At 46.6% G+C, this 24,100-nt stretch overlaps 1 protein-coding gene across 6 annotated transcripts in view; it reads left to right on the top strand.

Annotated features, from left to right (window-relative positions):
• Positions 1-3,573: 3,573 nt before the first annotated feature.
• LOC139582567 (neurexin-3b-like) overlaps positions 3,574-24,100 on the top strand; it is a 626,716-nt gene continuing 606,189 nt past the window's right edge. For 5 of the 6 annotated variants that reach the window (XR_011676380.1, XR_011676381.1, XM_071412690.1 and 2 more), the window contains exon 1: positions 3,574-3,813. The gene's annotated coding sequence lies outside the window, so the exon portion shown is untranslated. The other variant, XM_071412687.1, reaches the window with a different exon arrangement.

Genomic DNA, 24,100 nt, shown 5'->3' on the forward strand with positions numbered 1-24,100 from the left:
ACGCCCACCGCCCACCGCCCTCCAACACTCATGGACCGCCCACCGCCAACCAACACTCATGGACCGCCCACCGCCCACCAACACTCATGGACCGCCCACCGGCCACTGCCCACCAACACTCATGGACCGCCCACCGCCCTCCAACACTCATGGACCGCCAACCGCCCTCCAACACTCATGGACCGCCCACCGCCCTCCAACACTCATGGACCGCCCACCTCCCTCCAACACTCATGGACCGCCCACCGCCCTCCAACACTCATGGACCGCCCACCGCCCACCAACACTCATGGACCGCCCACCGCCCACCGCCCTCCAACACTCATGGTGCGCCCACCGCCCACCAACACTCATGGACCGCCCACCGCCCACCGCCCTCCAACACTCATGGACCGCCCACCGCCCACCAACACTCATGGACCGCCCACCGCCCACCGCCCACCAACACTCATGGACCGCCCACCGCCCACCGCCCTCCAACACTCATGGACCGCCCACCGCCCACCAACACTCATGGACCGCCCACCGCCCACCGCCCTCCAACACTCATGGACCGCCCACCGCCCACCAACACTCATGGACCGCCCACCGCCTACCGCCCACCAACACTCATGGACCGCCCACCGCCCACCGCCCTCCAACACTCATGGACCGCCCACCGCCCACCAACACTCATGGACCGCCCAACAACACTCATGGACCGCCCACCGCCCTCCAACACTCATGGACCGCCCACCACCCTCCAACACTCATGGACCGCCCACCGCCCACCAACACTCATGGACCGCCCACCGCCCTCCAACACTCATGGACCGCCCACCGCCCACCAACACTCATGGACCGCCCACCACCCACCGCCCTCCAACACTCATGGACCGCCCACCGCCCACCAACACTCATGGACCGCCCACCACCCACCACCCTCCAACACTCATGGACCGCCCACCGCCCACCAACACTCATGGAACGCCCACCGCCCACCGCCCTCCAACACTCATGGACCCCCCACCGCCAACCAACACTCATGGACCGCCCACCGGCCACTGCCCACCAACACTCATGGACCGCCCACCGCCCTCCAACACTCATGGACCGCCCACCGCCCTCCAACACTCATGGACCGCCCACCGCCCTCCAACACTCATGGACCGCCCACCAACACTCATGGACCGCCCACCGCCCTCCAACACTCATGGACCGCCCACCGCCCACCAACACTCATGGACCGCCCACCGACCACCGCCCTCCAACACTCATGGACCGCCCACCGCCCTCCAACACTCATGGACCGCCCACCGCCCACCAACACTCATGGACCGCCCACCGCCCACCGCCCTCCAACACTCATGGACCGCCCACCGCCCTCCAACACTCATGGACCGCCCACCGCCCACCAACACTCATGGACCGCCCACCGCCCACCAACACTCATGGACCGCCCACCGCCCACTAACACTCATGGACCGCCCACCGCCCACCGCCCTCCAACACTCATGGACCGCCCACCGCCCACCGCCCTCCAACACTCATGGACCGCCCACCGCCCTCCAACACTCATGGACCGCCCACCGCCCACCAACACTCATGGACCGCCCACCGCCCACCGCCCTCCAACACTCATGGACCGCCCACCGCCCACCAACACTCATGGACCGCCCACCGCCTACCGCCCACCAACACTCATGGACCGCCCACCGCCCACCGCCCTCCAACACTCATGGACCGCCCACCGCCCACCAACACTCATGGACCGCCCACCGCCCACCGCCCTCCAACACTCATGGACCGCCCACCGCCCTCCAACACTCATGGACCGCCCACCGCCCACCGCCCACCAACACTCATGGACCGCCCACCGCCCACCAACACTCATGGACCGCCCACCTCCCACCGCCCTCCAACACTCATGGACCGCCCACCACCCACCGCCCTCCAACACTCATGGACCGCCCACCGCCCTCCAACACTCATGGACCGCCCACCGCCCTCCAACACTCATGGACCACCCACCGCCCTCCAACACTCATGGACCGCCCACGGCCCTCCAACACTCATGGACCGCCCACCGCCCTCCAACACTCATGGACCGCCCACCGCCCACCAACACTCATGGACCGCCCACCAACACTCATGCCATCAAAAGGAACATAAAATTCAACATACCAATTAGGATCTGGCTAAAAATACTATAGAACCCATTGCCCTTTATGGTTGTGAGGTCTGGGGTCCGCTCACCAACCAAGAATTCACTAAATGGGACAAAAACCAAATTAAGACTGCATGCAGAATTCTGCTAAAATATCCTCCGCATTCAAAGTAAAACACCAAAGTAAAACACCAAATAATGCATGCAAAGCAGAATTAGGCCGATACCCGATAATTATCAAAATCCAGAAAAGACCCATTAAATTCTACAACTACCTAAAAGGAAGCGATTCCCAAACCTTCCATAACAAAGCCATCATCTACAGACCTACTTGACACATTGGAAAGAATTCACAAGAAAACTGAGCAAACTAGAATGCTATTAGCCCTAAACAGAGAGTACACAGTGACAGAATACCTGACCACTTTGACTGACCAAAACTTAAGGAAAGCTTTGACTATGTACAAACTCTGTGAGCATAGCCTTGCTATTGAGAAAGGCCGCCGTAGGCAGACCTGGCTTTCAAGAGAAGACAGGCTGTGTACACACTGCCCACATGCACACTGCCCAAATGAGGTGGAAACTGAGCTGCACTTCCTAACCTCCTGCCAAATGTATGACCATATTAGAGAGACATATTTCCCTCAGATTACACAGATCAACAAATAATTAGAAAACAAACCCAATTTTGATAAAATCCCATATCTACTGGGTGAAATACCACTGAAATACCACGCATTGCCAAGTAAGTGGTGCAAGACCCTCATTATAGCATAACATTAGGCCTACCTTTAAAATATGACCTGGTCTTCATCCTGGTCAGGTAAATTGTTTACCAGTTTTGCCAATAGGAGAATTTACCTAAAATGTATTCAACTAATATATACCATAAGTGACTCATGAGCAATTAAAATGTGTCATCCATCGTGGTCGTGACTCGTGAAACATTCACTATGGCCGTCTCTCTGTCTGTGACTTCAGCACCATGGACAGCATCACTGCATTCAGATTCGAGAGAGTTCTCCGCAGGAGGCAATTGTACAATTTCATTGCATGACATTGTAAAAACAAGTCACGTTTTCACTTCCGCAATGTCCTCCAGAAGTTATTTAGAATACTAATCCCCAGGAGGTCCAGCCATGCTAGCCTCTCCTAGCAGGGAAATTGAGCCTATAATGCACCTTTTCCTCATAATGAGAATTATGACGACTGGTAATTGACTACATATACATTCTGATAGTTCAGCAGGATGTTTTTGACATTAATTAGGCTTGCTTAGCCTCAGGACCAAACTTCCCTTCACTTCGTCGTTCTACCTACTGTACGTCTTTAAATGGCGTGTTTTGGAAAGTGAGTAGAGGGAGGGACGGTAATTCTCGTGTGTGAGAATCTAGTGCGAGCCCATCAGTTGCGCTGAGTAGCGCGAACAGAGCGGCGCGCGTTCACAGAGAGAGGGGGATAGAGAGAGAAAGAGAGAGAGAGAGAGAGACTGATCCATTCCGGGGACAGCGAAAGAGAGCGCTGCACTGGTAATAACCTTCTTATCACCTTACCATCATCATCACGAGCATCTACTGGATGTACTAAAACCAAACGGTGTTTTGCTGTATATGAGACTTTATTTGGGATTATTGAGATATTGTTTGAACCTTTTTACGGCAACGAAGGTAAGAATAGCTGTTTTTTTTGTATTTAAGAAATAATAATATTCTCTGTTCTTTATTTTACTGAGTGTAACCGGTAAAACGGCTCATGTATTCTACAACAGTTTTGGGTTTATTTTGAAATCTTCAAAAGGTTATCTTTGGACGAGGGGATACAGTGAGACATACATTTTGCGTCGGCCAGTTTTGGGGATGTTTTAGACTGATGTGGAATTCTAGGACCACTGGACGATTTTTGGGGGAGAAGAAGAACTCTCCTTATCAACAAAAAAAGTAAGTAACTTATATGGCGTTTGAAACAAGCAATTTGTGGATAAGGTCAAGGCATAATTATTAGGCTATACATATAGCTCGTCGTGTTGAGGAGGGAAACGCAAGCATGGCAAAGTTTCAGTTCATTTAACGGCTGTATAAATGCGCTCACACACCGCTCCGAACATTCTGGGACTAGTCATCTGAATACAAGGATGCGTCATAATATGAACTATCACCACGAATGCATCAACTTGTAATTACACAATGTTCCAGTAAACGAAGGAACGAACCCAAAATCCTGTAACAAATCATTGTTGGTCACATCCTCCCGACTGCCCTCGTGCCGGGAGCAGGAATTGAGCGCGAGGAGGAGAGAGCATCACGAAGTAGGCTACCTTCGCTCTCCGTTGATATAGTCTTTATCGGAGCCCCATGGTTGAAAATTTATTTTGAATGATTGGAATAGTTTATGTAGGTTTATTGCAGCTGATAGAGTCTAACAATTCAACATTACTTCAGGTGATGAAGATCAATGTGCTGGTAAAAGCGGGCATGTGGTCGGGCCCTCTGAGTTGGCTGTTCTTTGTAAGGATACATATTTGTATTTCAAGGACAACCCTTCAAATGTAGATGAAGGCACACGGCCAGAGGTAGCCTATAGGCCTATATTCCAATCGAAGTAGCTAAACCCTATAAGAGTAGAAATATGACCACTAATTCACAAATCACATTATTTTCTATAGGTAATGACAGAAAACTCCAAAGCTGAAAAGTGTGTTTGACCTGTAAGGCATTTCGAAGCAGCAGCAGTGTATGTTAAAGTCTAGCGGGATTTGATGTCATATTAAACCGTACTACCCCCCAATGAGATTCCCCCTCAATGAGACAGAATCTCGGTGCTGAGTGATTGTGACAGATAGGGAACGCAGCGGAGGGAGGCAGAGAGCTCACAGTGTGAAATACATTACCCCCGACACATGAACCTTCACCTGTTCTGTCAAATAAATTGCACACCATCCCCACTCATAGATTTAACTCAAAATAAAGTTTACAACCACGCCTTAGTGCTGAGCTATTAACCAAATTGTCAGTTATTTTTAGTTGTTTAAAAAACTAATTGTCTGACATTGGTTAGATTATTTGAATTCCTTTTTTTTTCATCTTTTTTTTTAATGTGAGCTCAAGAGTGCCACAGAATGACTCATAATACCCATACAACCTAGATGTCAACAGGGAAATGGTTCCAATCAGGGAAATGGTTCCAATCGTTTTTCCTTCATTCATTTTTCCCATGGGAATTTTAGAAACACTTAAAATAAGGGCTGTGTTTTGTGTACTGTAGGCTTACCCTGGCATGAGGTTTTGATAACCGTGTAAATCTCTATAGGACAAGGTGACTTTCATCAATATATTCACCTGTATTTACCCCCCAAAATGAAATGCTAATATAGCTGCTAATTTGGCTGTCATAAAGAACTACAAGTTTTTTTTAAATTGTATTTAACTAGGCAAGTCACTTAAGAACCAATTCTTATTTACAATGACGGCCTGCCCCGGCCAAACCCTAACCTGGACGACGCTGGGCCAATTGTGCGCCGCCCTATGGGACTCCCAATTGGTGGAAAAACGATTGGAACCATTTCCCTGTTTGACCTCTAGGTTTTATGGGTATTATGACATCTCCACTATGGAGCTCTATGGGCAGATTGCTCTGCAGTTTATCTAGAGATAAATCAGATAATGCCCGAACTGTAGAATGTAGTAGGGAGTTGTAATTTCCAACAGGAGATTGTTCTACATAGTTTAGTGCAGAAAACATAACTACAATGACCACAATCCATTGCGCAGCTACATCATCTGATCTGTTTCTTCTACGCCTGCTATGAATGCGTGATAAAGAGGGGATTCGCGAGGGTTCTCTACCTGAAAATACATGATCTAAGTGATTGGTTGTTGGTATTCAGCAGTCATAACAGTAGACGTTATTTTCTTTTAAATACCTAAGTAGTGATTTTTGTCAGACAGCAAGGGAGCAGATCTATAGAGATGAGAGGACTTGGAATGAAACAATAGTAAAATTAAACAAGTGTAAAATTACACAACTGATATTTTTTTATTAAAGTAAAGTGAATATATGATGGTTAATAAGCAGTAATGGACAGTCACTACCATCATGGGACTTTAATTGTTTTATTATGTGTTGTTACAGCATTCAGCCACCATAATGCGTGTGGCATTTAATGTTTAAAAAAAATCTAGATTTTCTTTTTCTTTCGTTGGTATCCAATTGTTAGTAGTTACTGTCTTCTCTCATCGCTACAACTCCCGTACGGGCTCGGGAGAGACGAAGGTCGAGAGCCATGCATCCTCCTAAAAACAACCCAACCAAGCCGCACTGCTTCTTAACACAGCGTGCATCCAACCGGGAAGCCAGCCGCACCAATGTGTCGGAGGAAACACCGTACACCTAGAGACCTGGTCAGCGTGCACTGCACCCGGCCCGCCACAGGAGTCGCTAGAACGCGATGAGACAAGGATACCCCTACCGGCCAAACCCTCCCTAACCCGGACGACGCTAGGCCAATTGTGCGTCACCCCATGGACCTCCCGGTCGCGGCCGGCTGCGACAGAGCCTGGGCTCGAACCCAGAGTCTCTGGTGGCACAGCTAGCACTGCGCTGCAGTGCCTTAGACCACTGCGCCACCCAGGAGGCCCCTTTGATCATTTTTTTATAATCGAACCGAAACCTCAAAAAAGCGCTAAATCGGTCAACACTACCACGAATAACATGGTGTATTTTTACATTTGGAAATCGACTGTGCCACTTCAGCATGCTTTTGTGGCACTGTTGATGCCACAGTGCTACAGGCCAGTAGGTCGAGGGCTCGCCGACCACCACAGACGAGCTCACTCTCCGTGCCCATTTCATTACATTACGATCAGAGCCGGCTGCACACAATTATCAACTGGGGGATATCAGATTTAACATTTTTTATGGCATATTTATAATGAAATAAAATCATTTTCCACACACAGGTTTCTGTGCCAATGTACACACAACTAGTAATCAAAGCATAACAACTTTGGGCACTTCAATATCATGGTTTGTGTTTGACACCACAATCAATAGGCAATCTCTACAAACAGAAAAGACATACCTCCCTACCTTGCAGGCCTACTCAGTATCAAAGAATTGGCTTGACAATCACCAAACTATATGGTGTTGAATGGCCGCTGCACAGTTTGGATTGATTGATTGATTTTATTTGTCAGTAAAAAAAACTATACATACAAGTCCTTTCGGAAAGTATTCAAACCCCTTGGCTCTTTATAACATTTGTTACGGTAAAGCCTTATTCAAACATTTATTAAAACACATTTTCCTCATCAATCTACACACAATACCCCATAATGACAAAGCAAAAACAGTTTTGATATTTTAGCTATTTTATTAAAAATTAAAAACTGAAATAAGATATTTTCTTAAGAATTCAGACCCTTTACTCAGTACTTTGTTGAATTACCTTTGGCAGCGATTACAGCATCAAGTCTTTTTCACCTCACCTCCCTGGTGTGTGCCTTTCCAAGCTACAAGCTTGGCAAATCTGTATTTGAGGAGTTTCTACCATTCTTCTCTGCAGATCCTCTTAAGCTCTGCCAGGTTGGATGGGGAGCGTTGCTGCACAGCTATTTTCAGGTATTTCCAGAGATGTACGTTCGGGTTAAATTCGGGCTCTGGTTGGGCCACTCAAGGACATTCAGAGACTACTTCTGCGTTGTCTTGGCTGTGTCCTTAGGGTCGTTGTCCTGTTGGAAGGTGAACCGTCGCCCCCAGTCTGAGGTCCTGAGCGCTCTGGAGCAGGTTTTCATCTCTGTACTTTGCTCCGTTCATCATTGCCTTGATCCTGACTAGTCTCCCAGTCCCTGCCGCTGAAAAACATCTCCACAGCATGATGCTGCCACCACGCTTCACCGTAGGGATTGTGCCAGGTTTCTTCAGACGTTAAGCTTGGCATTTAGGCCAAAGAGTTCAATCTTGGTTTCATCAGACCAGAGAACCTTCAATGCTGCAGCCATGTTTTGGTACCCTTCCCCAGATCTGTGCCTCGACACAATCCTGTCTCGGAGCTCTACGGACAATTCCTTTGACCTCATGGCTTGGTTTCTTCTCTGACATGCAATGTCAACTGTGGGACCTTATATAGACTGGTGTGTGCCTTTCCAAATCATCTCCAATCAATTGGATTTACCACAGGTGGACTCGAATCATGTTGTCGAAACATCTTGTCACACCCTGGCCTTAGTATTCTTTGTTTTCTTTATTATTTTAGTTAGGTCAGGGTGTGACATGGGGAATGTATGTGTTTTTGTAGTGTCTAGGGTGGTTGTATGGTTTAGGGGGTTAAATAGAGTAGATGGGTTTGTGTTTAATATAGGTGTCTAGCTGTGTCTATGGTTGCCTGAATGGTTCTCAATCAGAGACAGATGTCATTAATTGTCTCTGATTGGGAGCCATATTTAAGGCAGCCATAGGCACTAGGTTAATGTGGGTAATTGTCTATGTTGTACGTTTGTAGCCTGTGTGTGCACTTACGTTATTAGCTTCACGATTCGTTTGTTGTTTTGTTTCAGTTTGTTATAGTGTTTGTTGCGTGTTTTTTTCCCTTTCTCTACAATAAAAGAGAATGTATTTTGCACACGCTGCGCCTTGGTCCACTTTCTCTCAGCAAGACGATCGTGACAGAATTACCCACCAAAGGACCAAGCAGCGTGTGAAACAGCAACAGGACCCACCTACACAGGATTCATGGACATGGGAGGAGATATTAGATGGAAAGGGACCTTGGGCACAACCGGGAGAATATTGCCTCCCTCGTGAAGAGCTGGAGGCAGCTAAAGCCGAGAGGAGGCGATATGAGGAGGCAGCACGGAGGCAAGGCTGGAAGCCCGTGAGTACAACCCAAAAATGTCTTGGGGGGGGGGGGGTGAAAGGGAATGTGGCGAAGTCAGGTAGGAGACCTGCGCATACTCCCTGTACTTACCGTGGAGAGCGAGAGTACGGGCAGACACCGTGTTACGCAGTAGAGCGCATGGTGTCTCCTGTACATGTTCATAGCCCGGTGCGGGTTATTCCACCTCCCCGCACTGGTCGGGCGACGGGGAGCATACAACCAGGTAAGGTTGGGCAGGCTCAGTGCTCAAGGGAGCCAGTACGCCTGCACGGTCCGGTATTTCCGGCACCACCTCCCCGCCCCAGCCCAGTACCACCAGTGCCTACACCACGCACCAGGCTTCCTGTGCGTCTCCAGAGCCCTGTTCCTCCTCCACGCACTAGCCTTGTAGTGCGTGTCTCCAGCCCATTACCACCAGTGCCTACACCACGCACCAAGCCTTCTGTGTGTCTCCAGAGTCCTGTGTGTCCTGTTGCTGCTCCCCGCACTAGCCCTGAGATGCGTGTCTTCAGCCCAGTACCACCAGTGCCGACACCACGCACTAGGTCTAATGTGCGTATCCAGGGTCCAGTATGCCCTGTTCCTTCTCCCCGCACTAGCCTGAAGGTGCGTGTCCTTAGCCCGGTACCTCCAGTTCCGGTACCACGCACCAGGCCTACAGTGCGCCTCAGCCGGCCAGAGTCTGCCGTCTGCCCAGCGCCATCTGAGCCATCCATCTGCCCAGCGCCATCTGAGCCATCCGTCTGCCCAGCGCCTTCTGAGCCATCCATCTGCCCAGTGCCTTCTGAGCCATCCGTCTGCCCAGTGCCTTCTGAGCCATCCGTCTGCCCAGTGCCTTCTGAGCCATCCGTCTGCCCAGCGCCTTCTGAGCCATCCGTCTGCCCAACGCCTTCTGAGCCATCCGTCTGCCCAGCGCCTTCTGAGCCATCCGTCTGCCCAGCGCCTTCTGAGCCATCCGTCTGCCCAGCGCCTTCTGAGCCGTCCGTCTGCCCAGCGCCATCTGAGCCGTCCGTCTGTCCCGAGCCATTAGAGCCGCCCGTCTGTCCCGAGCCGTCAGAGCCGCCCGTCTGTCGCGAGCCGTCAGAGCCGTTCGTCAGTCAGGATCTGCCAGAGCCGCCAACCAGCCAGGATCTGCCAGAGCCGCCAACCAGCCAGGATCTGCCAGAGCCGCCAACCAGCCAGGATCTGCCAGAGCCGCCAACCAGCCAGGATCTGCCAGAGCCGCCAACCAGCCAGGATCTGCCAGAGCCGCCAACCAGCCAGGATCTGCCAGAGCCGCCAACCAGCCAGGATCTGCCAGAGCCGCCAACCAGCCAGGATCTGCCAGAGCCGCCAACCAGCCAGGATCTGCAAGAGCCGCCAACCAGCCAGGATCTGCCAGAGCCGCCAACCAGCCAGGATCTGCCAGAGCCGCCAGTCAGCCAGGATCTGCCATATCCGCCAGTCAGCCAGGATCTGCCATATCCGTCAGCCAGCCATGAGCAGCCAGATCCGTCAGCCAGCCATGAGCAGCCAGATCCGTCAGCCAGCCATGAGCTGCCAGATCCGTCAACCAGCCATGAGCTGTCGTCCCTCAGTCCGGAGCTGCCGTCCCTCAGTCCGGAGCTGCCGTCCCTCAGTCCGGAGCTGTCGTCCCTCAGTCCGGAGCTGCCGTCCCTCAGTCCGGAGCTGCCGTCCCTCAGTCCGGAGCTGCCGTCCCTCAGTCCGGAGCTGCCGTCCCTCAGTCCGGAGCTGCCGTCCCTCAGTCCGGAGCTGCCGTCCCTCAGTCCGGAGCTGCCGTCCCTCAGTCCGGATCTGCCGTCCCTCAGTCCGGAGCTACCCCTCAGTCCGGAGCTACCCCTCAGTCCGGAGCTACCCATCCGTCCGGTGGCGCCCTCTGGGATGGTCTTCAGTCCGGGACTTGCTACAAGGGTCGCCGCTCCAGAGGCGCCACCAAAGCGGGTATTGACAATGGTGGAGTGGGGGCCTCGTCCCTCGTCCCGCGCCCAAGCCGCCGCCATGATGGTGGCCACCCCGGACCCTCGCCTTCTGTTTCAGGTTCTGCGGTCGGAGTCCGCACCTTTGGGGGGGGGGTACTGTCACACCCTGGCCTTAGTATTCTTTGTTTTCTTTATTATTTTAGTTAGGTCAGGGTGTGACATGGGGAATGTATGTGTTTTTGTAGTGTCTAGGTGGTTGTATGGTTTAGGGGGTTAAATAGAGTAGATGGGTTTGTGTTTAATATAGGTGTCTAGCTGTGTCTATGGTTGCCTGAATGGTTCTCAGAGACAGATGTCATTAATTGTCTCTGATTGGGAGCCATATTTAAGGCAGCCATAGGCACTAGGTTAATGTGGGTAATTGTCTATGTTGTACGTTTGTAGCCTGTGTGTGCACTTACGTTATTAGCTTCACGATTCGTTTGTTGTTTTGTTTCAGTTTGTTATAGTGTTTGTTGCGTGTTTTTTTTCCCTTTCTCTACAATAAAAGAGAATGTATTTTGCACACGCTGCGCCTTGGTCCACTTTCTCTCAGCAAGACGATCGTGACACATCTCAAGGATGATGAATTTAATCAGGATGCACCTGAGTTCAATTTCAAGTCTCATAGCAAAGGGACTGAATGCATGTTTAATATTTGTAATACATTTGCAAACAATACTAAAAACCTGTTTTTGCTTAGTCGTTATGAGGTATCGTGTATAGATTGCTGGGGAATATCTTTCTTCATAAATCCATTTTAGAATATGGCTGTAACGTAACAAAATGTGGAAAAAGTCAATGGTTCTGAATACTTTCCCAAAACACTGTATATTATACACAGTAGAAAGATTTCTCAGTGGCCAGGATTGCACAAAAAAGTAAGGGATTTATTTCCATTGTGTTCCCTATAAATTAATATGTAGTGCGTATACAAAACAACTTCCCATATACCAAATAAAAATTACAAGCTAAATGGGTTTCCACCTCATTTGCAACTCTAGGCAAATGTTGCGTAGGTATAGGGAATGTGCCAATCTGGTATTGGTATGTGCTCTCTAGTCAACAGCTCGCAGATACAGTGGGGGTATAGCCTACTACATGATGAGATTATGGACAAAAGTGGACAAGTAATTTTTTGTTGTTGTGACAAATGGCAGCCAAACATCAATCATGTCACCAGAATAAGACCCTCAATATTTATTGAAAGGGATCATCAAACTCATCACCCTGTGAAGTTCATATTTACTGATTTCATCTGTACCCTAATATTCTGCATGCTTTCCCATGATGTCATGACATGTTTTATCCGACATGTACTTTACCCACATAAAAAGGTTGGATGGAAACCTGACTAATGTTAAGCCTTTTTGAGGATGCTGGAATGATATTTTAGACAAACGCTGGCATGCCTAGATAAGACTTGAAGTAGCCTAATCAGATTTGTACCGTCTACACAGGGAGTCAGGAAGCAGGTGCAGTTAGTCAGTTTAATATGAACGAACATAGAACGATACAAAAGAGAAACGTTGGACAAGGATACATAACCAATACTGTCTGATAACTGATAACAAAAGAGTGCTATGTAAAAGGGTAAGTAATCAGGGAGTAATGACGTCCAGGTGTGACTGATGATGAGACGCAGGTGTGCGTAAAGATGGGTTGCCATACCGGTGTTAGTAGACCAGCAACGTTGAGCGCCGGAGAGGGGGAGCGGGAGTAGATGTGACGGTACCCCCCCCCAACACGCGGCTCCAGACGCAGGACGACGCCGGCCAGGAGGATGGCCCGAGGGCAAGGAGCGGGCCGGTCCAGACGACAAAGGTGGAATTCTCAGATGCTGTTGGGATCTAGAATGTCGTCCACCTGAACCCAGCACTGTTCCTGTGGACCGTATCCCTCCCAGTCCACCAGGTACTGGAACCAACCCCCATGATGTCAGGAGACCAGAAGTGATCTGACGGCATAGGCGGGGCTCCCCTCGATGTCCAAGAGAGGCAGAGGGGTGTCATGGTGGACGACATCAGCCAGGGGACCAGGAACCACTGGCCTGAATGGGAAACATGAAAAGATGGTGATATCCGGTAGTTAGTGGGGAGTTGTAATCTGTAAGTTACCTCGTTGACCCTCCGGATGACCTTGAACAGCCCCACAAACAGGGGACTCAGCTTCTTACAGGGAAGGCGGAGTGGTAGGTTCCTGGTGGAGAGCCAGACGCAATCACCAGGATGGATCACGGGAGCCTCACCGCGGTGGTTATGCGCCTGCTCTTTCTGATGGTGGACGGTGCACTGGAGTCTCATGTGGGCATCGTTCCATACCTCTTCTGCGCACCTGAACCACTCGTCCACCGCAGGAGCTTCGTTCTGGCTCGGAGTCCACAGAGCCAGGTCCGGCTGATAACCCAGAACACACTGGAAGAGAGTCAGCCCAGTAGAGGAGTATTGCAATGAATTCTGGGTGTATTCACCCCAAGGAACGAATCGGGACCACTCCCCCTGCCGTTCCTGGCAGTGACTTCTCAAGAACCTCCACAGCTACAGGTTCATCCTCTCCACCTGCCTGTTAGATTGAAACCCGGAAGGGAGGCTGACCATGACACCCAGCCTTCCATACACAAGTTGTGAATTGGGGACCACAATCTGAGACGAAATCCTCTTGAAGGCCGAAGTGCTGAAAGACCTGCTGGAACAGTACCTCAGCGACCAGGACAGCAGTAGGGAGACCAAAGAGAGGGATGAAACAGTATGATTGAGAATCTGTCTACAACCAGTAGAGGGGAGATTAGTGATGAAAGCAATGGACAAATGAGACCAGGGATGCTGAGGCACGGGAAGGTGAAGGAGTTTTCCTGCTGGTGCGTGCCGGGGAGATCTAGATTGAGTATATAGTGAACATGAGTTGACATAGTGTGCACAGTCCTGCGCCAAAGTGGGCCACCAGTATTTCTCAGAAAGGAATTGAGTGGTGGCATCGCTGACCTGGGTGGACTGCTGGATGGGCTGGGGTGCTGGCTCTGTAACATTGACACAGGGAGTCGGGAAGCAGGTGCACTTAGTGAGTTTAATATGACATAGACCGATACAAAACAAGAGCACCGTCTGACAAGGAAACATAACCAATACTGGCTGATAACTGATAACAAAAGAGTGCTATATAAAGGGTAAGTAATCAGGGAGTAATGAAGTCTAGGTGTGACTGATGATGAGACGCAGGTGTGCGTAAAGATGGGTTGCCATTACCGGTGTTAGTAGACCGGCGATGTTGGGCGCAGGAGAGAGGGGGTAGATGTGACAGGTTATGACATTGTGACTGGTTGTGTTGATGGCACACATAAAAGGTCATCCATTTTAAAAGTTAAATGATAAATATTTTGGCTATAGTACAAGGAATAGCCACTCAGATTGGAGAGGAGGCAGAGCGCGTAACTGGGCTTGCTTGGAGCGTATGTGGCCACACTATTATAGGACTACTTGTCAGAATGATGATCTGCAACAGCCAGCGCATCTCAGTATCAGAAGTAATATTACAGCCAGACTGGCCTGCTACTGTGCCTTTCTAGACTTTACAAACTGCCCAGAGTCGTCCCACAACTGATCCAAACGGAATTATTAAACATTTAAATCACAGGGCTTTTGCGCCATTATTTCAATGACATTTTCACTGCATCCTAGAGTAGAAATTTGTACTTCCTTGAAAACAATAATGCAATTATTCATTGCATTGTTGTGTTGTAGGCTTGTCTAGGTAGGACAACTGTATTGTCCCTAAACAAGATCAATAGGGGAGCTTTTTTAGCGGCGTATCTCATGTTTCAATGTGCTTATCAGCTATTCCTATTTGTTCTTGTGGATTCGTATTGAAAATTGATGCAGCTTGGAATGCTTTTATGCGTGGTATGATTGCTAGTTAGTCTACTGCAGATCTGGACAAACAATCCACTATTGTGTCTATGAATGGTGGAGAGGGCAGAATAGATAGTTAGACTGGCAGACTATATTGACCTGTAGTATAGTAAATGAAAGCGTAGTGCATAAGGGAAGTACCAAAACACCTTGATAATAGGGGAAGCGCATGTAAAAAGATTAGTACATTTGTCTGTGATGGAACAAAATTATATAATAAAACGTGCAAAAAAGCGAATTTAAACCAGTGAAAAAACGCACCGCACTCCCCTGTGCCCAGTACAAAAAACACAACCCTCCTCAAAGTAAATTTAATTTAAAAAACAACCCTCCAATATTTTAGTCCCAAATTTAGATCTGTCCCTAACGGTATCTCATGCCACCTTCTCATATCTGTTGGCCTTGAATAATTAATCGCATATATAACGGAAAATGTAGGCGATATATAGTAACGCATCCTTTAACAGCGACGGGTTTAGCCTAATGCCAACAGAAATGAGATGGAAATCTGACTACGCCAGTGGAGGCTGCTGAGGGGATAACAGCTCATAATAATGTCTGGAACTGAATGGAATGGCATCGTACCACGTATTTTATGTATTTGATGTCATTCCACTGATGCCACTCCAGCCATTAAAACGAGCCCGTCCTCCCCAATTAAGGTGCCCCCAACCTCCTGTGGACTATGCCTATAGTTCATGTGTGTAGCCTATAATTGATTCGTTGAATATGTAGCCTAATATAAGGCATGCGCATTACATAAAACATACTTTATCTGTTTTAACAGCAATTACAGGCCTAATATGCAGGGACAAAAAAATCTGACTAAGCCTAGAGTATATTATAATGGAGTCCTTGAATATGTTATATAAACCCTGAAACATTGTTTTAATTCAAGAGATGGACACCCGATCCCATACTATTGTGCTCCCAATAACTCATCCTGATTGACTGAAGCAGGTCTAGAGAGAGGCAGCATGGGCCATTTTCATAGTGAGACTAGCTGGATATCAGGTTTCATGGAACCATGGCCCCTTAGCTAATTATCACTACCACTTCTGAATGGCAACCTGTGTACCGTATTAGCTGATACTAGGTCTGCTTCCCCATAGGCCCTGGTCAAATGTAGTGCGCTATGTAGGCAATATGGTGCCATCTGGAGGATGCACACTAAGCCTTCTGCATCTATATATCTCTCACTATGGGGCAATAACATGGACATACTGTATATCAATTTGTTACAGGTCAATACACCCTTCCACGCCCTTTGACCTCTCTCTTATCTCTAGATGGATAGTGGTAGTTAGCATGACTACGACTTCTCAATGACAACGCTAACTAGTACCTTATCAGCTAATACTACAGTACTGTATCTTACATTTGAGTCATTTAGCAGACGCTATAATCCAGAGAGATTTACAGGAGCAATTAGGGTTAAGTGCCTTGCTCAAGGGCACATCGACAGATTTTTCACCTAGTCGGCTCGGGGAATCAAACCAGCAAACTTTCTGTTACTGGCCCGACGTTACTGGCCCAACGCGCTTAACCGCTAGGCTACCTGCCTCCTCACAGTGGAGCAATAGCGTTGACAGGACATACCAATGGGTCACTAAGCCTTTCCAGGCCCTGTAACCTCTCTCTAGACCTACTATCCCCAGAAGGAATCACCTTTAGACAGGCCCAGAGAGCAGAGCAGGCTCAACAATGGCGGTTGTCAATGACTGCGTCCCAAATGGCACTCTATAGAGTGCACTACTTTTGATCAAGGCTCTGGTCAAAAGTAGTTTACTGCGTAGGAAATAGGGTGCCATTAGGGACGTAGTCCAATAGAGAGCAGGCCCAGGATGGTGGTTGAGTCATTGTCAATGAGAGCCACCACATTGTATTAGCATTAGAGAGTATCTGTGCCCAGAAGTCAACATAAGGCTTACTGCTCTCTGCAAATAGATTTACTTCTCAGAACAGGCAGGTGGTTAAAGAGCCTATTGTGTGTCAGCATATGTTGCTCTGGTAACACCATGATTGGCATTTGTCTGGGGCTGAAGAGACCATGGCCAGAGACCACACAATGACAAGGGCAGCAGGCTGGATGAGTACACACGTTGGCCTACTACTGTATGTAGAAGTATATAAGGCTTATCTGACTGAAGACAGTGAATTAATAATCTTTTGTATTGCTCTTTTGAGCTCATGAAAGAGTACAAGATAAATGTTTGGTTAGACTTATGACTTTTAATTGGATGGTTAATAAAGGCCTCATGTCGTGTTTAGGTCACTGGTAGGGTAATGAGTTCCCTTTCAGTCAGTCAACTTCGGTACAACATACTATAGGGGCATCACACTTTCACAACTTCGATTGAAGGATTTACAATCACGCCTGACAAGGCCAAAACAAGGCCTCGCTGGAAGCCCTGCCTTCCACAGGTGTTAAGCTTGAGGATCAGATTCATTCCTTCAATTATTCCACTCCTTACCTCGGTGTGAACAGGAACGATTCACGCTACTAAGTCAAACAGTTGGAACATGAGACTGTGTTGTGCCAACTAAGCTGTCCCTTAGTGGTAGATGGTGCTCACCCTCTGGACATTGCAGTAGTAGTAAAATCACAGGGGAAGCCAATCCCCCCAAAAATGGTGTATTGTGTTGTTTGCTCTATAACCTGTTAGTTCATATGCCTTGACACCGTGATCCTGTATGTAGGCCTAAGGCCAAGACCATAAGAAGACACAGTGACAGAATACATTCAACCACACATTTGTTTCATTACAAAACCAGAGAGCAACATCTGTCCAGTGAAGTCTACAAAACATATTGCATGTAACAAACAGTTACATGACCTACAGCGTAGTCAAGCAAGGTGTCATGACTGGCCTGTGAGGATCAGGTCTACAGAGATATCTCTCCCTCCCGCAGAGGGAAAGAGGTATGGCGGTGGGGGGGTTTATGACCTCACGCCCATCGCAAGTTATAAGGCAGCAGACCAACTCCTTTCTGGTTTCTAATGTGAGAGATCGGAATGTCTGTGTGCCTTGTGAAGAGTCTACTACCCAAAACTACAGAACATCAAATAAATGGACTTTGGGACAATATATTTCATCATCCGAGTGGGTGGGAATAATTATGGAGGGGATATGAAAATGAATGTCTATTTTATCATGTCATTGAAAGTTAAATGAGGACGTCATAACAAAAAACATTGGAACTTGAAAAGTTTTCATAATGTGTATATGATGTTAACATCCTTCACTTTGTGTAGAAAATATCCAGATTAAATAGAATGTTTTTATTTCGATGAGGCTGTGATTTTAGTTGTCTAACGAGATCATGGTAAATTGTGATACCTTGCCTTGTAACTAGCTACGCCCCTGGGAACCCAGAGAGTGTGTCATAAAGACGGAAACATCACCTATCTACCCTAGGGTATAAACATGTGAGTTAAGAATTTACATATCAGACTAGAGGACCATGCGCTGCAGCCAGGGTCCACAGATATTGGACGACCCCAAAATGCAACACGAGGTTGAAGAGGACAAATTAACCTCTTAAGTGCTCAGATTCATTCCTTCAATGTATCACCTGTGGAATGCGGGACTTCCAGCGAGTCACAGATTTAATTGGCCTTGTCAGGCATGATTGTAGATCCTTCAACCGAAGTCACGAGAGTACGACTCCCCATAGTATGTTGTACCTCGTTTCCCTCCTACATGGAACAGTAGTAATAATCAATCATAATGTAAAAAACAGATTCTGACCATGTGGCCTGACAGGGAAGAGGATATTTTGTTATTGGGCCAGGTCAAAAGGCCATGAAAAACTCTGGGCTCTAATATTTGGTCCTATGCTGCTTGCTAACACATGCACAAGGCAAAATTATAGATGTTTCTCAAAATGCATATTACCACGCTCCGAGCACGCATATTGGAGGACAGGAGAGTCTGAGTCCAAATCAAAGTATGCTAAACGGACCACAGAGGGCACTTCTCGAATGTGTACTCCGTTTGTACATATTTTAAAGCATGCATCGATGCAAGCTTCAACAGAAAGTATGCACAGAAATATCCCGCAACCATGTATAAAATTATTAAAATGTCTTTAAATTTCTTTAAATTATTTGAGCTGATGTTGCTGATTAACATCTCATATGTTGCCTGAATAAAAATATTTTATCTTGATAAGTTAATAAATATATGCTGTGTTAATTTTGTCATGTTTACCTGTCTACAATACACACTGTAGTGTTCGTAGATCGCAAGCCCATAGTAAGTCAATAGGGCTAACTGGCTAGCTAGCTAACCACAAAGAATTCGTAGCTAGCTACTCACTAAAAATGTACATTTACCTTGCATAACATCAGTTATAGGTACATTTTGCCTGTTTAACTAACTGGCTAGCTGGATTATTACGATTCACATATATTGAATGGTAATATTCACATAATTGTAAGTATTGTGTATATTTTGTTTTGTGTCTATTGTTGCCATTGTCCTGGCTGGAAGAAGGTTCAGTGAATGGGAAGTGCAGCGTGAGGTAATACAGTAGGGGGAGTGAAAGTGCTTCTCAAATGTAATGTTTTATTTGTTCTCTACGCTCTTGTCCTCACAACAATGTGCTCAAGAGAACGTCCTCAGAGAATGCACTTGGAACATGAGTGTGTGGAGCACTGTAGTATGTATATTGAGAAACACCTAGAGTGTATTTATATTTGCATATTCATAAACATTCCCCGCACCTATGGGAGCTACTTCATCAAGTGGGTAGCATCCATAACATTTACAAGAATAGCTGTTTATGATGGTAAACCCCTGACGATATGGGAATGAAAGGGAATATGGTGCTGCTGGATAATTAGTCATTTTTATCAGGCTGCAGAAGGTCCTTAGGGATACAGTGAATGGTTAGCTACAGTGCATTTGGAAAGTCTTAGGACTCCTTCCCTTTTTCTAATTTTTTTTTTAACGTTACAGCCTTATTCTAAAATGGATCAAATAACATTTTCATCAATCTATACCCAATACCCCATAATGACAAAGCAAAAACAGATTTTCTAAAAATTTTGAAAATATAAGTAAAAACAAAAATACCATATTTGCATAAGTATTCAGACCCTTTGCTATGAGACCCTTTAGTATGAGAATTGAGCTCAGGTGCATTCTGTTTCCATTGATCATGCTTGAGATGTTTCTATAACTTGATTGGAATCCACCCGGTCAACAGCACTGCACCCCCCACAGCAACTCGCCCAAGCCTTCCCCATTTCTCCTTCTCCCAAATCTAGTCAGCTGATGTTCTGAAAGAGCTGCAAAATCTGGACCCCTACAAATCAGCCGGGCTAGACAATCTGGACCCTTTCTTTCTAAAATGATCTGCCGAAATTGTTGCAATCCCTATTACTAGCCTGTTCAACCTCTCTTTCGTGTCGTCTGAGATTCCCAAAGATTGGAAAGCAGCTATGGTCATCCCCCTCTTCAAAGGAGGGGACACTCTTGACCCAAACTGCTACAGACCTATATCTATCCTACACTGCCTTTCTAAGGTCTTCGAAAGCCAAGTCAACAAACAGATTACCGACCATTTCGAATCCCACCGCACCTTTTCCGCTATGCAATCTGGTTTCAGAGCTAGTCGTGGATGCACCTCAGCCACGCTCAAGGTCCTAAACGATATCTTAACCGCCATCGATAAGAAACAACACTGTGCAGCCATATTCATTGACCTGGCCAAGGCTTTCGACTCTGTCAATCACCACATCCTCATCGGCAGACTCGATAGCCTTGGTTTCTCAAATGATTGCCTCGCCTGGTTCACCAACTACTTCTCTGATAGAGTTCAGTGTGTCAAATCGGAGGGCCTGTTGTCCGGGCCTCTGGCAGTCTCTATGGGGGTGCCACAGGGTTCAATTCTTGGGCCGACTCTCTTCTCTGTATACATCAATGATGTCGCTCTTGCTGCTGGTGTGTCTCTGATCCACCTCTACGCAGACGACACCATTCTGTATACTTCTGGCCCTTCTTTGGACACTGTGTTAACAACCCTCCAGACGAGCTTCAATGCCATACAACTCTCCTTCCATGGCCTCCAACTGCTCTTAAATACAAGTAAAACTAAATGCATGCTCTTCAACCGATCGCTGCCTGCACCTACTGTTCTGACTTAGAATATGTGGACAACTAGAAATACCTAGGTGTCTGGTTAGACTGTAAACTCTCCTTACAGACTCACATCAAACATCTCCAATCCAAAGTTAAATCTAGAATTGGCTTCCTATTTCGCAACAAAGCATCCTTCACTCATGCTGCCAAACATACCCTCGTAAAACTGACCATCCTACCGATCCTCAACTTCGGCGATGTCATTTACAAAATAGCCTCCAATACACTACTCAATAAATTGGATGCAGTCTATCACAGTGCCATCCGTTTTGTCACCAAAGCCCCATATACTACCCACCACTGTGACCTGTACGCTCTCGTTGGCTGGCCCTCGCTTCATACTCATCGCCAAACCCACTGGCTCCAGGTCATTTACAAGACCCTGCTAGGTAAAGTCCCCCCTTATCTCAGCTCGCTGGTCACCATAGCAGCACCCACCTTTAGCACACGCTCCAGCAGGTATATCTCTCTGGTCACCCCCAAAACCAATTCTTTCTTTGGCCGCCTCTCCTTCCAGTTCTCTGCTGCCAATGACGGGAAGGAACTACAAAAATCTCTGAAACTGGAAACACTTATTTCCCTCACTAGCTTTAAGCACCAGCTGTCAGAGCAGCTCACAGATTACTGCAACTGTACATAGCCCATCTATAATTTAGCCCAAACATCTCCCTCTTCCCCTACTGTATTTATTTATTTATTTATTTTGCTCCTTTGCACCCCATTATTTCTACTTTGCATATTCTTCCACTGCAAATCTACCATTCCAGTGTTTTGCTTGCTATATTGTATTTACTTCGCACCATGGCCTTTTTTTGGCCTTTACCTCCCTGTCACGCCCTGGCCTTAGTTATCTTTGTTTTCTGTATTATTTTAGTTAGGTCAGGGTGTGACAGGGGGGGATGTTTGTGTGTATTTGTCTCGTCTTGGGTGGTTGTATTGTACAGGGGGGGTTGTGTTCAGTAGAGATGTTTAGGAAAGTCTATGGTTGCCTTGTTTGGTTCTCAATCAGAGACAGCTGTTTATTGTTGTCTCTGATTGGGAGCCATATTTAAGGCAGCCATAGGAATTAGGCTTTGTGGGTAATTGTCTATGTGATGTTGCATGTTTGCACTCAGTTTATAGTTTTTGTTATTTTGTATTGTTTGTTAAGTGTTCTTCGTTATTAAAAAGAAGAATGTATTTCTCTCACGCTGCGCCTTGGTCTCCTCACTACGATGATCGTGACACTCCCTTATCTCACCTCATTTGCTCACATCGTATATAGACTTATTTTTCTACTGTATTATTGACTGTATGTTTGTTTTACTCCATGTGTAACTCTGTTGTTGTACGTGTCGAACTGCTTTGGTTTATCTTGGCCAGGTCGCAGTTGTAAATGAGAACTTGTTCTCAACTTGCCTACCTGGTTAAATAAAGGTTAAATAAAAAAAATTAATAATAATATTCACCCACGCAAAAAGACAGACGAAAAGGTATTTGGACTTTCCAATGTGTCATGTATCTCTATCTTAAAGCACAACCAAATTCCAATGGATTTTTGATTTAGTTGTCACCCAAAAGGTTATCACTGCGCTTTCAACAATTTTAACAGCACAGCAAAGTTCAAATGGGAATACAATGTCAGATAGTTCATTTATTTATTCAACAGATGTAATGCGTTATCCCTGTTCTTCGTCTAATAGTATAACTAAAGGACCTGGATGGCAGTTGAGATTAAATTAAATGGTTCAAGTGATGTTGTTCGAGATTCTGCACAGATTTTTCAGCAATTGTGAAGATCTCCACAGACCTGCGACGACCTACGCATGCTCTCTTGAACATGTTATAGTTACAGTAACCTCTAAATGTGGCCATGGATGTGTTACTCATTTTAAGGTTGAACGTTACATTATTTTATAAGATAGCCTTAACATTAGGTTATTTACTGTAAAACTAAAGTCATATTTAATTGTGTCTGGTTGACAACGCAACTCAATATCAACATTTAAAGGAGACGTATCTACTGCTTGGATTGATCCGTCTGAGCCACTGGCTTGATCCCATTCTTTAACACTCGAACCGCCCTAGGCAAACGGCCACTGACGTTTATCCTGCTCCTTCACTGACGTTTATCCTGCTCCTTCACTGACGTTTATCCTGCTCCTTCACTGACGTTTATCCTGCTCCTTCACTGACGTTTATCCTGCTCCTTCCCTGACTTTTCCTAAATATTTTGTATTTTACACTGCTCATTTATCAGAATTTGGAAATCACAAACTGAAAAGTATTTAGAGCCTTTTTCCTTGTTATTTTCACACCTATTTCCAATTTAACCTGCCAAGACAATGTGCTGTAGGACGTTGGTACCCAGCCAGGCACTAATGCTTCTCTCTCTCCTCACTGAATGAATGACAAAAGGATGAATGGGCAATAATTGTGCACCTTCACCGTTTAATTTAAATTAGGCAAACATAATGATACAGAGGGTGAAGAGGTTGATTTAATTTAGAAAGACAACAGTGCAATGATTAGTTTGTGTTATGTCTTTTTATCAGCAGCAATGTAATTTGACCGCACACTTAGCAGGTTGATACAATTCTCTTTTACGTATTACTTTGTAAAAATAAGCTGTTATGGGACTGTTAAATTGACTTTAACTCTATAACTAATTAAATGTATTGTCAGGGAAACCAAAACATGCGACATGTTGCAGTATGCTTTTAGAATAATGCAAAACATATCCTTGACTCTATCCAGCGCCGCAAACAATGCCAGCCGCCTGAATGAATGACAAATGGATGGAATAGGCGATAATTGTTCAAGTTACTTCACAATCGAATTTAAATTAGACCTTACTGAAGGATGAGGTTGATCTTAATTTAGAACAACAATAATGCAATGATTAGTTTGTGTCATGCCTATTAATCAACCTTGGCTCTGGTTTTAATAATTTGACCGCGCACCTTACATGTTGATACCATTATTTGTTATGTTTGACTTTGTACGAAGGAGCTGTTCCAGGACTGTATTGTTTACTGTAACTCTAGTACTAATTGAATGTGTTGTCATGGAAACTAAAACATGCTATGTGT

Source organism: Salvelinus alpinus, chromosome 8, assembly GCF_045679555.1.
Source record: "Salvelinus alpinus chromosome 8, SLU_Salpinus.1, whole genome shotgun sequence".
Lineage (NCBI taxonomy): Eukaryota > Metazoa > Chordata > Actinopteri > Salmoniformes > Salmonidae > Salvelinus > Salvelinus alpinus.